General features: G+C 36.0%; 1 protein-coding gene across 2 annotated transcripts in view; it reads right to left on the bottom strand.

The window, feature by feature from the left end:
• Positions 1 to 13,682, bottom strand: part of gus (splA/ryanodine receptor domain and SOCS box containing gustavus) — a 165,433-nt gene extending 151,751 nt beyond the window's left edge. For both annotated transcript variants that reach the window (XM_090394692.1, XM_090394691.1), the window contains exon 1: positions 13,484 to 13,682. The gene's annotated coding sequence lies outside the window, so the exon portion shown is untranslated. The remainder of the gene's footprint in view (positions 1 to 13,483) is intronic.
• Positions 13,683 to 17,134: the final 3,452 nt, after the last annotated feature.

Below are 17,134 nucleotides of genomic sequence, written 5' to 3'. Positions count from 1 at the left end.
AATACAAGAATGGATTGAGATATCGTATTGGGGTCAGCATGGCTTTGTGAAGGGTAGATCATGCCTCAGTAACTTGCTCAAGTTTTATAACACAGTGACAGCTGAACTGGATAAGGGTAATGGGTTTACAGTGATACTGCTGGACCACTAAGGCCTTTGACAGGATATCACATGGAATTCTAATCTGTAAACTGCACCATATGGGAATGGATATAGGGTTGGTGAGATGGATAGGTGAGTAGTTGATGGAGAGATATCAGAGAGTAGTTTATTCAGGAGTAGAGTCCAAAAGACGGCCTGTGACTAGTGGTGTGCTGCAGGGTTCTGTTCTGTTCTTGGACCACTGCTGTTCAATTTGTTCAATAACGATATAGGGAAGGATCTAAGAGGAACGGTTCATTTGTTCGCTGATGATACAAAGTTGGGTAGGGCAACAGTGAATGCAGAAGATGTCAAATTCTTGCAGGATGATTTGGATGGATTGGAGTTCTGGGCTAAGGAGAATGGATGTCAATTTAATGTGACAAAATGTAAGGTTATGCATTTTGGAGTGAAAAGATTAGCAGCAGTAAAGCACATTAGTGGAACTGTACTCTAGGAGATTGATGAGGCGAGGGACTTGGGAGTGTTGGTGGATAGGGAAATGAAGTTTAGGGGGCACATTGCAAAAGTGGCTAAATCAGCTCATCAAATCACTTGGTTGCTGAAAAATACTTTGACGAGCAGAGACAAGCAAGTTATTGTTCCTCTGCATCGAGTCTTGATAAGACCTCATCTTGACTACTGTGCCCAGATTTGGTCACCCAGGTTTCTTCTGGATGGGGAGGAGGTGGAGAGGATCTAGAGGTGAGTGACCAAGATGATAGCAGGTCTATGGAATGAACCTTATGAGAACAGGTTGAAGATTTGTGGGTTGCAGAAACTGGTTGATAACCAGAAGAGGGGAGATATGATTGAGACATTTAAATTGCTGAAGTGTTTCTATAGGATTAATTCAGATGATATTTTTGAGATCAGAACTGGTGGTGGGAGAACTAGGGGACATCTACAGAAGCTGGGCAAGAGTACAGTTAGCAAGGCAAGGGTGTTAGAGCTGAGTTCTTTACCTTTAGAGTGGTAAATGAGTGGAATAAGCTGCTAGAGTCTGTTGTGGGTGCTATGACAGTGAATGAGTTCAAGGCAAGGTATGATAGATACTGTGAGAATGCCGAATAGTTGTGTGGACATGATGTTTTGGGCCTCCCTCGATGAGTCTAAGGATTCCCTGGAGTAGCCCGTAATAATAATAATAATTATACAAATTACGAAAACAACTACCACGTTCAAGTAAAACTTCAGTTTAATATAAACCACAATACTCACTCAATGTTTCGATCATCATCTGGAGTATACACACATATGCAAAGAAACAAGCTACACTATAATCTACATGGTATGCTAAAGTTACATTAATTTGGTCAACCTTTAAAACTGCTGGCGTGACTGCTGTGAAATTTTGATCAACCATCCTAATCTTAACAATAATGGTAACATAAAAATTCCAAGAATTTGGATAGCAGCCTAATTAAGTTCAAGTTTTCCAGCAAATCCTGACTCTAGGACTAAGCAATATTTTCAGAACTTATTAGCCACCATCCATACTTTTGTTCTAATTTATATGTGTACTTATGAGTATTTATGTGAGAGCATGTTGCTCTCTAGCTTAATTTATTTTTGTAACCAAATTGATGATAATGATAACAGGACTAGCATTTATGTAGTAAGGTTTTTTTTCCAGAGGTCGGGCCAGTAGTTTTAACGGTTGACTAAATTAATGTAACTTTAGCATACCATATAGATTGTAGTATAGATTGTTTCTTTGTATATATGTGTATACTTCAGATGATGTCCTTAATGTGAAGGTCTAAACATAGAGCGATTATTTTGGTTTACTTCAACATGGTAGTTGTTTCCATAATTTGTACGATGGATATACACTATTCAGTACTTTCTTTAACCATTCTTAAGAAAGTTTAACATGTATGCTACATGTTGTCCTGCACATATTGAAATGATATTATATTTTCTGCCAAATGGATAATATCCAGCATTCAATTAGCCCCGCTTTGTGACCACAGTATTGAAGACATAGTACTCTTTTACATACCCCCCCTCCCCATGAAAAAAAGTCGAGTTAGATCTAGGGATAGCACAGACTAGGCTAAGCTCATTTGTTCAATCCACCAGCCAAGCATCTGAATATTCATAAAAGGGTTGTCACAGCATGATGGATGCAAGGAGCAGTGCTGGATTTAAGGTGGCTGTGGCCTGAACTTATAATTTTTAAGAGCCTCTCTACTGAATAAAGTTATCTATACTGAGACACTGACCACTTGTAATGTGATGCCCTAAACTATAGTTTTTCTTGTTTATGCATAAATATGGCCCTGGCGAGAGATGCTCCACCTTAATGGAAAACAATAAGTTTGTACTCGAGCTGTAGTAATAACCATAGCTCTAGCATGCTGAATAAACACTTTAGGTAACTGTTGTCATTGTTTTTCAAGAAAAAGAATGACTCAGATTTTTTTTTATGATGATATCCCACACATGAAAGATCACAAACCTATAACACTACAGTGCTATGTGTAACTGACATGTTTCTTAAAATAAAACAGTATGGAAGTGATTGTTCCAAAGCACAGAGGTGGATGGAAAAAAGTAAGATGATGAAAAGTTTGTTTGGTATGTCTGAAATTGGACTGTGTATGGTGTTGGCCAGTGGCTGCTCAAGTTCTTACATGGTGCCAGCTAATTCAGATGAGAAATATCTACAGAAACAGAGTGCCTATGAGAAAGTGAATGAAGAAGGTTTCTGAGGGAAGGGTTATCTATTCAGCAAACAGTAATCTTCTGAATATCATCAAGAATTCTTAGGAGCAGGGGAGTCGTGGGTGCACCATTCCAAATGTGGGAAAAATATTCCAAGGTTGGTGGATTTGAGACTGATAAAGTATTATTATTATGATTCAGGATGTCCATGGAGTTACAAGACTCATCATAGGAGTCCCACCCTAGAAAATGCAAAGTCTATCATACCACTCCTTGAATTCCAAATGTGGGAAAAATATTCCAAGGTTGGTGGATTTGAGACTGATAAAGTATTATTATTATGATTCAGGATGTCCATGGAGTTACAAGACTCATCATAGGAGTCCCACCTTAGAAAATGCAAAGTCTATCATACCACTCCTTGAACTCATTCACCATTCATGCTCTCACCACTATCAGGCAATACATTCCACGGTTCAACCATCCTCCATGCAAAGAAACTACTCCTTGCTCTTTTGCTCATAACTTATGAGTTGAGAGGAAGAGAAGGAATGCATTGAATGGAAAAGAACAAGCTTTTTAGAGGCTGAGGAAGCTATGAATGCGATATGCTTGTGCCAAGATAAATTGGATGTGATGGTCATTGGACTGGATGTGATTTCCTTAAAAAGAAACCAGAACATCGAGAACACTAAGTAAGAGGGAGTGAGGTAGGATCTTTACTGCAGGTAATAAGGCAGGCCTGAGTTTTTATTTCATTGAACTTTACTAAATTATCTTTGTCCCATTTCAGGAGATCAGTGTTTAAGTCGCTGGTTATGGAAGATCTTGAGGTTTCTCTATCACTTAAGTACTACTTCATTCGGGGTTTCTCGAATGAAGAGTACTGTCATTGGCAAAACTGCAAATAGAATTTGAAGTAGAGAGAGAGAGAAAAGGTCACTGATGTGAAGAAGGAAGGGAGTAGATGAGAGTACAGAACTCTGGGGTAGGTACTCTGGCAATGATGTGGTGCTGGAGTACCTACCCTTTCCTTTCATTGTGAAATTCAATGAAAGGAAGTCATCAATAAGAACATACAATGAGCTACTAATGAGGAAGTTGGAAATTCAATCTCAGAGTATACAAGAGAGCCATAAGATGGTTTTTTCAGGTCTCAGTGCCAGACACGATCAAGTGTGTTAGAAATATCGAAAGCAATAACATGAGTTTATCCAAATCTTTCCATGGCCTGAGTACAAAGGTAGGTGAGAATAGCAGAATCCATATTGGTGATCGCTAATTAACTGTTGAGTCTCAAGTAGTGAAGAAGCTAGTTGTATAATCTTCTCTATCCCTTTTGAAAGTACTGAGGTGAGAGCAAGACTGATAATTAGATGCCTGGACTTTTGTCTTCCTTTTTGGGTACAGTTGGATGAAGGCTTCCATCCATGCTGTTGGGTAGTTGCCAATAGAATATGATAGCTTATACAGGCGATACAGGATGGGTCTTAATTCTAGAGCACAACTGGAGGAATACCATCTGGACCAGGAGCCTTATTACTTTCAAGATTAATCAGGATTTTCCAAATGTCCTTCTGGTGAAAGTTTGAAAACCTGGGCTTGGATACTGGTTGGGAGGTTGGCAGTAAAGTCAGGAATGAAGGTTCTCATTTCAGTGCAGATGTTTGGATCAGGAGAGTGAAGGCAGTAATCTGCCCATGGAAAAAAAAGGCATAAAAATTCTGGAAGATGAACTGTAGAGAAGGAGACTTGACTAGGATTATGGTCAAAGTTGCCAAAGGGAGAGCAGACATCCACAGTGTATCTAGAGGGAGAGCTAGTTAAGAAGTCCAAAATGTTGGAAGAATGATGAGGATTGTCTGATATTCTGGTTGATAGGTTAACTATTTGTGTTAGGTCATGACTGATGACAAATAATTCAGCTCCTCTTCTGGCTTGATCTGTGAAGTTGGGGTAGGGGAAACTTTGTGTTAATGGACATCAAAGCACCCTTGGAAGACAATTACAATTCATGTAATTAGTTTGTATGTAATCAATTTTTAGTGATAAGTAGTAGTAGTCAAAAAAAAAAGGATAGCATGGTTGTTGGAATTAGGAGAGTGGTAAAGGCAGCATATGAAGTCTGTAAAGTGATACAAGGAAATCTTAAGCCAGAGCATGGATTCCAGATTGCATAACCTTTGGCAAGGGATATCAGATTTTACAAAAGCAAATGTAGGATGCAGTTGGGACATTGAGGTGAGTCATGGTAATGGGGGGGATGCCAATTGGGATTCTGTTAGGAAAAAAAGATCAGGTTTGACGTCTGTAAGTGGTGGTGTATATCACTGATGTGTGTATGTTCATTAAGTGGGTACGGAAGTATTTTTTTATTGGAAGAAATCTGTGCTATTTCGGCAGGGTTCAAACATTTTTTTTTCAAATTTTTTGTTGTATTTTTTATATTTTTTTATGGGAGATTTTTTCTTTCTACATTTAAAACACTAGTATTTGTATGATTGACTTCCATGTGCAGAGTTGTTGATTCAGGAAACATAAAGAGTAGGGGTATGCAACTGAGAAGAGGTATTTGTGTACATAACACACAGGGGAATGTCAAGATTCCATTCCAAGTGCAGCCTCAGATGGTGCCACCTACACACCACTAACTCGGTTTCCCTCTAGGCACAACCTGGCAGAGTAAGCGGCAGCAGGATTATTCACGACCTGATCAGGAAGCCTTCAACAGATGCATTACCTGATCCATCAGGTTTGGTCCCATGCACTATCTGGTGGTCAGTCTACAGAAAACTTCTTACAAATTGGTACAATCCCCTGTTATTCCCTATTCTTTTTGTATGATCTATTATTTTTATTTTTGGATTTAATTGCTTATTAACCATATTTTACAGCTTTTTTTCTTGATTTGTTTGTTCCTAATTTGGTTTTGTACCTTGAATTTTTTTTAATGTTTTCATCTGAGTAGTTACTGTTTGTAATCTTCCTGCTGTTACTACTGGTTAGACATGGATGTCAGACCAGTACCAACCTTCACAGATTCTTATTTTTATGTCCTCATTCTTTCAGATTATGCTGTTAAAGTCATCCAGATATACTATCTTTTCTTGCTCGTCTTGTATCTTCATTTGTGTAATATCTTAGTATTATCTTAGTATTCCAATTATTTTATCTCATAACTTGTTCAGTTATTTCCCTTTGACTTCTAATTTTCATCTTAAGGGTTCTCTAGAAACTGCCACAGCCTCTTGTCCACCCCCCCCCCCGTTTTTTTCATAGTTTCATTTGGTACTTGTGGTGTCCAGTCTTGGCAATACTTGAGAAGACTGCACATTATATTGCCACCATGATAAGGAGTATACTGACACACAGGAATAAGAAGGTGGTTGTGCCAATGTATAAAGCACTGGTCAGACCACAAATGAACTGCTGTTCTCAGATTTGGTGACCCAGTTTTCACTGTGATGTGGACACATTTGAAAAGGTCCAGAGATGAGTGACTAAGACAATATCAGGACTCAAGAATCTTGGCTATACAGAGAAGTTAAAGGAATCTAAATTAGTTTAATGGATAGGAAAAAAGAGGTGATATGATAGACATTTATGTTAGCGAGGGAATTTTATTGGATTAATATGAAGGGGATTATAAAAGCAGTAAAGGGTGAGAGGGAAAGAACAAGTTATTTTTTATTTTTATGGTGCAAAGACATCAAACGTCATACTGCACCAGGACACAGGTTACAGCAGTATATATGATACACAGTTAGTAGGACAATCACAAACATCCATGCCGCCAGCAGGATTCGAGTGCACAGCCTCTTGGTTGGAGAGCGGATTTCTTGCTCGACACAATTTGAGTTTACTGACTCCATGGAGAATGTGATGATTTAAATTAAAAAAAAAAAAAAAAAGTCAAAGAGGGATATATATTATCACTACTGGTGTCTGATGTTCCTGGAAATGGTCATGCAAAACATTAAAACCTAAGGAGCCTTCTCAATCAACCATAGAATTAGCATACTGTTCTCAGAAAAAGCTGTCTTATGACAAGAGTCTGTAACTTAGTATGTTTACTATGAAGATGACACTGCTAATGAATCAAATCTCCGAGATATAGTTAATTAACTAACAATAAATACTCAGAAAACAAACAATCATTTATAAAGAGATGATTGAAAGAGATGAAAACTGTCTGACATTGCAAGTGGATAAGTTTACATATCTGGACAGCACACTCACTAGGAAATAAAAACTCAATCAGAAGAAATCAAAATTACATTTCGCATGGAACAAGCACTAATGGAGAAATAACATGTCTGACATTTTCTGTATGTAAAGAATATATACACAAGTTTTTTTAAGTGGTGTTGTTTATTGTTTTAGTGCTACTCATAACTTGTACATTGACATTTAGTGTTTACTGAAAAACAAATTCACTCTTGTATGCATGTTTTTCATACTTCGCTGATTTTTTTTCTCAGTAAACACTTAATTTAAAAAGTATACCTTAATTTAGAATATACCTTTAATACAAAAAGTAATGATAAAAACAATAAGCGCTGCTCTATAGTGTTATTAGAATGATGCTAACTTGCATAAAGTTAGCAACAAGTACTTAAACAAGAACAAAACCAAAAATGAAACTTGCTGAATTAAATGGGGGAAAAAAAAAAGAGATGCCTGCCTAGACACTGCTATATAAAGGACAAAGCCATGCAGTGGAAAAAGTATCCCATTCCTTAAAAGATGCACAAGAAAGGAAGAATGGGGAAACCATGGCTTACTACTTCCGGATCAAAAATGGCATCTGAATGAATTATGTGACAGTATAGGAGGACAATACAGTATGAATGCAAACTTCCAACTTCAAAGATGGCAAGAAATCAAAGTGCCCTGCCAGAATAAACAGAATGGATGATAGTAGTTATAGTGTCAAATTGTTTACTAAACCTGAAATGCACTTCTATATTTCACCATTTTTTGTTTTTTTTAATGAGCACCATTTCAATGAACAAATCTTATATTATTACCACCATGGTATAAAAAAAGATGAAATCTTAAATACTGCTAAATTATATTCAACATATACAGAAAATCTGTTTTTAATTCAATTATTTTTAGAAATATTTTCACAGGTTAAACAGAAATCTGTCATTAAAAGGTGAAGGCAATCATCTCATTAAGAAAATGAGGGGGGAGGGGGAAGAAGGTTGCTTTCTAAGGCATTAGTATTGCTGGTCCAATTTAAACTTCCAGGTAAGTACCGTGTGGACAGACTTATGTGTTCGTCGAACATGTTGTTTATTATTTTAACGGTATAATAGAACACAGAAACTAAGTAAATAATTAATTTATTAACTTGATGCTGATATTGATGCTGATAATAGAGTCCTGATTTTGGCACCCTCTATCTGAAAAAAAAAAAAAAAACGCTATCATATATTACTAGAGTCCTAGAAAAGTGCTAGTTTTTTCTTAATATGACTGTCTCCCAGATCTTCGGCAAGTTAATACAGCCATATTTGTTGAGATTTGGAGTGTGTTTTAGGGCTTCTGTCACCTCTAAGAACAATCTCTCTGATTTATATGGGTTTCTGTGTAGTACTTTTGTGTTTTTCCAGTTGATCCTGTGTGTAGGGGTATCCAGAGCATGGTCTGCTAGGCCCGACTTCCCATAATGATATTTCCGGACGTATCGTTTATGTTCGCTGATGCGGATATTCACAGTTCTTCCTGTTTGACCGTAGTAGGCTTGATTGCATGAGCAGGGTACTTGGTAGACTCCTGGATGTGATAAAGGAGGAATGCTGTCCTTGGGTGAGCGGATGAGGGTGGCTAATTTGCTACATGGTCTGAATGTAGTGCGTAGTTTATGTTTATTGAGAATTCTTGAGATCTTTTCGGATGTACCTTTAATGTAAGGGATGGTGACTGTTTTGTTGTAGTTCTCTGTGGTGGATGGTGGGAGGGGTTTCTTAGGAGTGTTTAGTATTTTGTTTATTTTTTGTGGATTGTAGCCGTTGGCCAAGAAGGTGTGGCGTAAGTGAGTCAGTTCCAGGTAAGTAACATATCAGATTTGTTAATCAAGAGAATTACACTGTGCTTGTGTTTTCAGAGTATGCTTTCTCTTAGTGCATTGCAAAAAAGTACAAATCTACAAGAAGATATGCAGTTTCCTTTTTTCCTTCTCCTAATTCTTTTCTTATCTAGGTTGCAGTACAAAGGACTGCAGTAATGGTTTCTATCACTTATGTGGTTATCACAAGTGAGCACATACTATTACAAGAATGTGCAGTTTTGGCATGACACAAGCACTATGCACCCAAAGAGATTAATGGGATCATTTTTTAACATAATTTATGCAGTGCTGGCATATGATACGTTTGTCATCCCATCTCAAAAGTTTGTCATTCCCCTCCCTCCCCAATGTAACAAAAAAGTATATTACTGCTGTTTTTTTTTTTAATTAGATAAACAGTGCAGACTTAAAATATTGTACTCTAACTGATGAAATGTAGGATACCTACTAAACTGTGAGCAAAAAAAAATTAACTAAGCAAAAATGAATTAGCATACTTCTCAGAGAAAGCTGTCTTTATGACAAGAGTCTGTAACTCAGTATGTATCAACAATACCCTTGGGATGGAAAAACCTGGATTAAAAGATTAAATTCTAGGATCTAAAGAACCTTTATAAGAGCTTTAATGAAAAGTGAATCACCTACTCTTTTTTTTTTTATTCTCCCAAATTAAAAAAACCAGCCATAAGAACACAAGCAATTAAGACACACCTAATACACTGACCTCAGACTTGTTGCTACCTTTTAACATCTGTTCTGCATATTAAAGTTTATGAATATTTTTTTTTTTGTTGCTATGATCTACATTAATGCTATTTAAGACATGTACATTGAAATTTCATGCTTACTAGAAATAAATAATTCACTTAAGTGTGAGAACAGATCATACAAAATGAATCATGGGTATATGCACATTCCCTATAATTATAGGAATTTTCTCTAAGTGACAAAAATAGAAACAGCATGTTAATTTATTTTTGCCCAGAGGTTAAAAGTTTTTTTCACTTGGTTATACTATGAATTAAAGATGCCAAGAAATTATATTCTTGGTTTAATCCTTTAATCCAAGTGTAAGCAAACAATGTTTGCACGTGGAGTATCTTCACAACTGGGCTATTTGTATATAGCAGCTATGACTTTACAACTAATGTGAAATCTGTGATCTTTAGTATTTCAATAAGGTGATATATTTTTTCACTACTTATGAGAAATATATGACTTCTGCTTTACTTCTACTTTGGTATCTCTTCTGAGTCTGGCTCCCACCGATAACATTTAAAAAGTGTTTATCTATGGGTTTGCTTGCTTCTTGGGGGTGGGAGGGTAAAGAGAGATTCTGCTCAGTTGCAGGTTTCTGCTTGTCACTGAGTGGAGCCACTGCTGAGTTTCCTGTCCTGGAGTCAATTCAGGTCAGGAGTGTTGAGTTTGGTGGTGATCCTGTGGGGTCATTCAGTGAGACTTATTTAGAGCCATCTTGTAGATCAGTGCTTCCCAGACTTAGGGATGCCAAGGCCCCTTTGGAAAAATTAAAATATTTCATGGCCCCCATCGAAAAAAAATATCTTAACACAGACATATGTTATTATAATATTCATTGTATTTATATTCAAGATTTTGCATTTGTAATCATTTTTGTGTTTCTTATCAATACCTTTGAAGTGAAACTTATATGAATAAGCATATATTTATTAATCGCCGATATAAGCAAGAAGCAAAATTTGTGAACCAACACCAATGTGTGCTTTTTTCCATTGAAATATAAAAAAGAACAAAAAAGAAATGATAAATAATAAAAATTAAATTTGTTTCTTTTAAGATTAAAAAAAAAATCTACATACTTGATTATATAAAGAAACCTGTGCAGAATTCATGAACTAAATAAACACACATAAAACCACAGTAATAGGTTTTTTTAATACGTAAATATTTCGACCTAAGTGTCTTAGGACATCGTCAGTACAGTTGAGAACAATACTATGAATAACATACAGATAGGGCGCATAAATACAATGGAATCCAAATGCGTGCAGCATCGCTTTCTAGCATTAAAATAAATAAATAAATAAAAATAAAAAAATAAAATAAATAAAAAAAATATTTAGATTAAATTAAAATTAAAATTGAATTACTTTACACAATTTTGTATGACAATTTCCCATACTTTAGGAATGGAAAGAACATCATTGTGGTTTAGATTGGGTCTGTGAAGTAGGGCTTCAGCACGTTCTTTATATAAATGTTCATGTTTGTATGAAGATCTATATAGAAGTTTGATCTTTTCCCAATGTATCCTATGGTTTGGGTTTTCAACTCCGTGTTGGGAGAGGCCAGATTTCTGTAGCTTGATGAGACGGATGTGATTTTGATGTTCAGAGATGTATTTAAGAACAGATCTGCCTGTCTGCCCAAAGTACAACAGTTTACAGGAGCATGGTACCTCGTACATGCCAGGTAGTAACAGACGTGGGAGTTTATCTTTAAGCGAAGGTAACAAGTTGTAGATTTGGTTGGTGGGTTTGTAGGTCACAGCAACTATTGTCTTGAAACATTTTAAATTTGTTTTCATTATTTCATGCCCCCCCCCTCAACAAAACTTACAGCCCCCAAAGGGGCTGCAGCCCACAGTTTAGGAAGTGCTGTTGTAGATCACTCAGGGTTTTTGGAGATGTATCCCTGCATTTTAATATACTTCAATAAACATTGATACCAGTCTGGGTAGTAGCCCTTGTCATAATGCATAGCATTCACATCCAAAACGAGATGTGCTTTGCATTATGGGATACTGAAGCAATTGATGTTTTTATGTTGACTCCACACAAGAAAGGTCACAAAACCTGTAACACAATAGTGCCATATGTGGGCAAGTAATTAAAAGAAAAAAATATGGCCTGTTGATATGTTTCTTAAAGAGTGGGAGGTTATACTCAGTGGAAAAAAATGGTATGGGAGAGATTGTTCCAAAGAATAGAGGAGGAAAGAATGAAGGAAGGTGATTATGTGGCTAATGAAATCATTAGCCTCTATATATAAGCAACTCGGTCATAAAGATACTTCACATTCAAATGGCTCAGGGTTCTGAATTTTTCTTGGGAAAAAACCACAAACATGAGACTCGCTTTCCATTATATAGAGGGCTGTTAGTCTTGTTTATAATATGTCGTTGAGACTTACTTTGCATTTTTGTAATCCATATTCTAAGAATATATCATTACTCATAAAATGAAGAAATTATTTTAAAAGTTATAAGAAACTTAAGAAATCTGCACTATGACATTGACTAAAAGAAGTGCAAAATGTATTGAACACATACAAAGAACAGTAATAACAGATCTCACATGAACTGGATAAAATAGATTTCAATTTTCGATAACAAACATTAAAAATCGTTTATTATTGAATCAATAAAACCAAACTATAAGCAATAATGAAAACTGCTATTCATACACTTTCTTTTTGTTGACTATAGGAATTTCTTTCAAAAAGAAGTACTTTCTTTAACTATTTTCATATATTTATTGAATACTGTTGAAATTGGAACATGCTAACTCATTCTAAAGGCTAGTTTTTTGGGGGTTTTGTTTGTTTATTGTTCTATCTATATGTTTTTATTCACCTTGAGGTGCAATTTATATAATGTTATTATAGAAGCATCGCCATAGTCTGCTCATACAGGGAGGCCACATAATGAACTGAATGTAGACTGAAGGTGCATCACAAAAAACAGAAATACTTAAAATTATTATTATATGATATCCCTTGACAAAACCTTCCTTCTTTCGAAATCCAGATTTTGATTGTTATATAACTGCAACCCAGAATAGCTATTTCAAAAACTTAGTAGTACCAGATTTTTAATCTCCACATATGGAATTATGCCATTTTTACTATCTTACTACAAGCTCTACGTTATTATGATCATACTTATGTGAAATTTCGCGCATAATCACAGGAGATCCAAATATCGCTATGTCTAAAATCTACTGTCTGCGAAATACAGGCAGAATTTTAAGGCAGTGTTTGCTTTAAAATTGGTCAACAAAAACTTAAAATATAAGATGTAAAACAATAATAATAAACACATTGTCCATTGTTATTTTTAAACGGTAAAACACACGAAAATTGTTAACGTTGCATCACATATTTTATGTCAGAACATTTAAACATAACAAAAATGGTAAAATTTCTAAGAGATAACTTGACAACATAGCTCCTTATATTGTCTTTAAAAACTGTTTAATGCGACATCTGGTTAATGATAATTTTATTATATCACTACTGTTACACTGTCTCAATATCCAGTTATAACTATTCTGATAAATCTACGCATAATCGTTTCCACATCACTTAAATGAAATTAATATCCACATGAAGAATATGGAAAAAATGTAGTCATATCACATGTTTCTAGATTAACTTATCAATCAAATAAAATCTACTGGTATAATACCACCCCATATACTACTCTATCACTAAAGTCGAAATGCTTGTCATTGCTAATGTTATTTTATTTCTCCTACGTATAGTTCGCAATGTGTCTTGTCCATGATACGGATTGTCTCTTGAAATAAAGTGACCCAATCTCAAGTAACTTACCGCAGGTGACGAAAACTTCACACTTTCAATGGCATTCGATCTACTTTTACTACTTCCGTTCAATTTTCAAGATGTATATTCAACGTGTGGTATTTTTCAGCATAACTAAATACATGCTAGCAATTTAAAAAATATATTTGAAATACCGACTGCAGTAGAAATATGATTACAAACGCCAGATTTGAAGACTGGTTATACTATACAGCAAACCAACATGGCGACAATATTATGCATATGACGTTATCATGACGCCCAAATGTTTTACATATACCGACAAATAAGTTTCTATCTTTTCTAAATCTTTATCTCTTTCATTTGTGTATATGTGCGTGGCAATTTAAATTTCTCATAGAATGATATATTTCCAGAAACGCTATATATATAGTTTCCTGCAGTAGAATAGCATTGCAAATATAAAGGAGAAAACTGAGAGAGCATTGTATATGAGGTAAAAAAAAAAAATGAATTTCATCGACAGGAAGAAGTTTTAAATATTGCCTTTGGCATTTAAGATTGTTCGATTCTTGGCAATTATAATAATAATTATCATTATTATTATGCGATACCTCCAGGGAGTCCAAAGACTCATCGAGGGAGAGTGTGCCAAGAGCATCGAACTATTGAAACCCGTCCAACTACTAACCGCGTTCAAACTTGCTTAATTTTTTGCGTGAGCCATTAGTAGCAGAGGCTCTACCAATCGACAGAAAGTGCAGGATGTGTCTCCTGCGAACTCAAGCACAGTCTGTCACACAAAAAACAAATTTGTACTTTCACCCAGTGGGCAAATATGAAAATCAGCAGCATTTTAATCGTAGATAATTATTATTATTATTATTATTATTATTCCTGATGCCTCCAAGGAGTCCGAAGACTCATCGTGGGAGGACATCTACAATTCTCTCTACACCTAACCTCTACTACGAATCATCTCCATCAACGCCATCTACCGCCCACTTCCAACACCACCACAACTAGTAATTTTTGTCTGTAAATTGCGTGTGTTCTGATGGGCCGATTTGTATGTATGCGGGATGAAAAACCCGAGTTTCCGGGAGAAAAACCCTGCTACCTCCATATGAGATCGGCTAACTCACCTTCGATTGAAATCGACCAGATAAAGATTCCTCCCGTCGCGACGGGAGGAATAATTGGTCTGCGGAAAGCCTACTTTGATTTTAATTTAGGTCAAAGTAACTAAGAATCTAGTCTTCGAGGCCATTTCCCTTACCCCTAGTTTGCGTATTGAAAGAACTATGTTTAAAAGAAGAAAACCCATACCATATCCTCACACAGTGAGCTAGGGAGGCACTCTCATCTGATAGCCAAAAGGTGCAATTAATGGATTCTCTTCTTTTCATCTCTTGTTTCAAATTCAAGAGCAACTGGAACTACCAGGAGTTAGTATTCTGAAGGATAAGATGCGGTCAAAGAAAATATCTACAAACAACCATTCTTAAATAACACACTTTCCTTCTTTTCTTTTTGTTGTTTCTGGATACTTTGTTGCACACTTCAGTATAATATTCAGCTTAATATATGGATAACAATAATGAGATAAAAAATGAAGAGGAATCGGCCTATTTGGTTCAATCGGTTTCGACGATGCCATTTGGTTGGAAATATCTGAGTTCGAATTCCGTCTAGGAAAAAAAGAGCCTTCATCCAGGCTTTTCAATTAGAGGTTAGTTGGTTGTCTCATACCGAGGTGGAGGGTTATTCCTCCAGACATCTCGGGTTTTTTTATCCCACAAAACAGTTAAACTGGCCCGAAGAACCCCTCCCCCCCCAATATTACAGCTGCCATAGTGTATTATGGACAACCATAATACAGTTTGCTAAAGGTTTGCACTTTCACTGTATAATTCGTTATTATTGTGTAGCTCTGTAAAAATTGCTTTTGCTTCCATTGCAGTAGGCTGCCTAAAGAAAAACAGATTTCAGGATTGGTTACCGAATTAGTCAATCTTTTGCCCAAGATGTTAGCAGGATTTTTTTCTAGGACTCGGATTTATAAACCTGCAACTAAAAAATCTACCACAAAACTCATTATTACCGAAAATTATATGAGTATTATTGGGGTATAGGACCACTGGACAACAGCAGTTCCTCATGCTTTCTATTCCAGTAGCTTGGATTCATTTATCACTTGAGCTGATGATCACCTGCAGAATAGATGCTAGCTGAATCCTATCTTCAGAAATTAGTTAATTGTTCCTAAAAGTGATCTGCATACTTCCTTTTGTGAAATAAAATGAATCAAGTTTTTTTTGTTTATTTATTTATTATTAGCAGTATAAGTCATGGATACTATTGTGATTACTTCAATGATAGTAGATCTGAATATAGACCATTGTAAGTGGGATCATAATCAATTATGACAGGAAATTTTCCCAAGCATTTTTTCAGCCGATTCTAGGGTTAGTTGACCTTTGGTTCAAGCAAACCAAATATTGATGACTCCACTCTGATTTGTCAGCATATTTGCTCTCTAACCAACAGGACTTAGGTTTGAATCCCACTATGGGAATAGATGCTTGAGACATTTAGATGGAAGATTAATTTCCAAATGATTGCATTTAGGTGAAAGATCAATGCCAATACTCAGTTTGAGATGGCAATTTCAGATCACTTGAAAAAATTTCATGTCTGATCTCTAGAACCGATTTCCAATCATGCAAAAAATAATAATAATACAACAAATATATAAAATGAATAATAAATAAATAAAACTAATTTTAAAATAAATAATAACTAATGAGCCTGTGTAGCTCAGTGGATGTGGTGTTTGCACACACCATGGCGCTTAACTGCACGAAGCAAGACTTTGTTTCGAATCTAGTCGTCGACTAGAGGAAATTTTCCTAAGTCTCTTTTCGACCAGTTCCCGAGTTAGTTGATCTCTGACATGGGCAAGCGGGTTTTTTCTCCCAGAAACTGGAGTTTTTTTAAATACGAATATTAGGGTTAGGGATCACGTGATGCCAGCACTTGTTGAGCCGTTTCTCTTCACTGCATGCCACTTAATTAGTGATAGGCTTGGGCCAGCTATCTCTCATTGGCTGCCAGTGGAGATTGAACTGCCCACTCAGTCTCCAAAAGTTAGATAGGGCTAAACGGCCTCGCCTACTCCTTATACGGGAATAAAAAGGCGTCAGCTGATTTTTTTTAAATAAAACTAATTTTAAACTAAATAATAAATAAATAAAACTAATTTTTAACTAAATGAATAATGTTAATAAATAAATAAAATAATTCTACTTTTTATTTATTCTTATGATGAAAAGAATACATTGCAACTATAGGTCACTGACTAGTCCAAACAATCAATTCAGGGTCTGACCCATCACCCTGGGTGTCTGGAAGGTTATCACGAAATTAGCCCCTTGGGCAGTCATTCAGAATATGAGTGATCGTCTGCTCTATGGGGGAACAGTCACAATAAGAGTGGTGTGACAGTTTCCATTTGTGTAGTAGGTAGCCACATCTGCCTTGGTTACTTCTGATCCCGTTGAGCGATGATCAAATCTTCCCAGGAAGAGCAAAATCAGGTTGTAGAGCACAGGAATCTTCAAGCTATTTGTTGGGAGATTATTGGACCAGTGTTCTCTCGGCATCTAACATGTCGAGAGAACACTGGTCTAATAATCT

This window comes from Typopeltis vanoorti, chromosome 6 (genome assembly GCF_054136105.1).
Source record: "Typopeltis vanoorti isolate ZY-2024b chromosome 6, IOZ_Tvanoo_1.0, whole genome shotgun sequence".
Classification (NCBI taxonomy): domain Eukaryota; kingdom Metazoa; phylum Arthropoda; class Arachnida; order Uropygi; family Thelyphonidae; genus Typopeltis; species Typopeltis vanoorti.
This window is presented reverse-complemented; position numbering and strand designations above follow the sequence as displayed.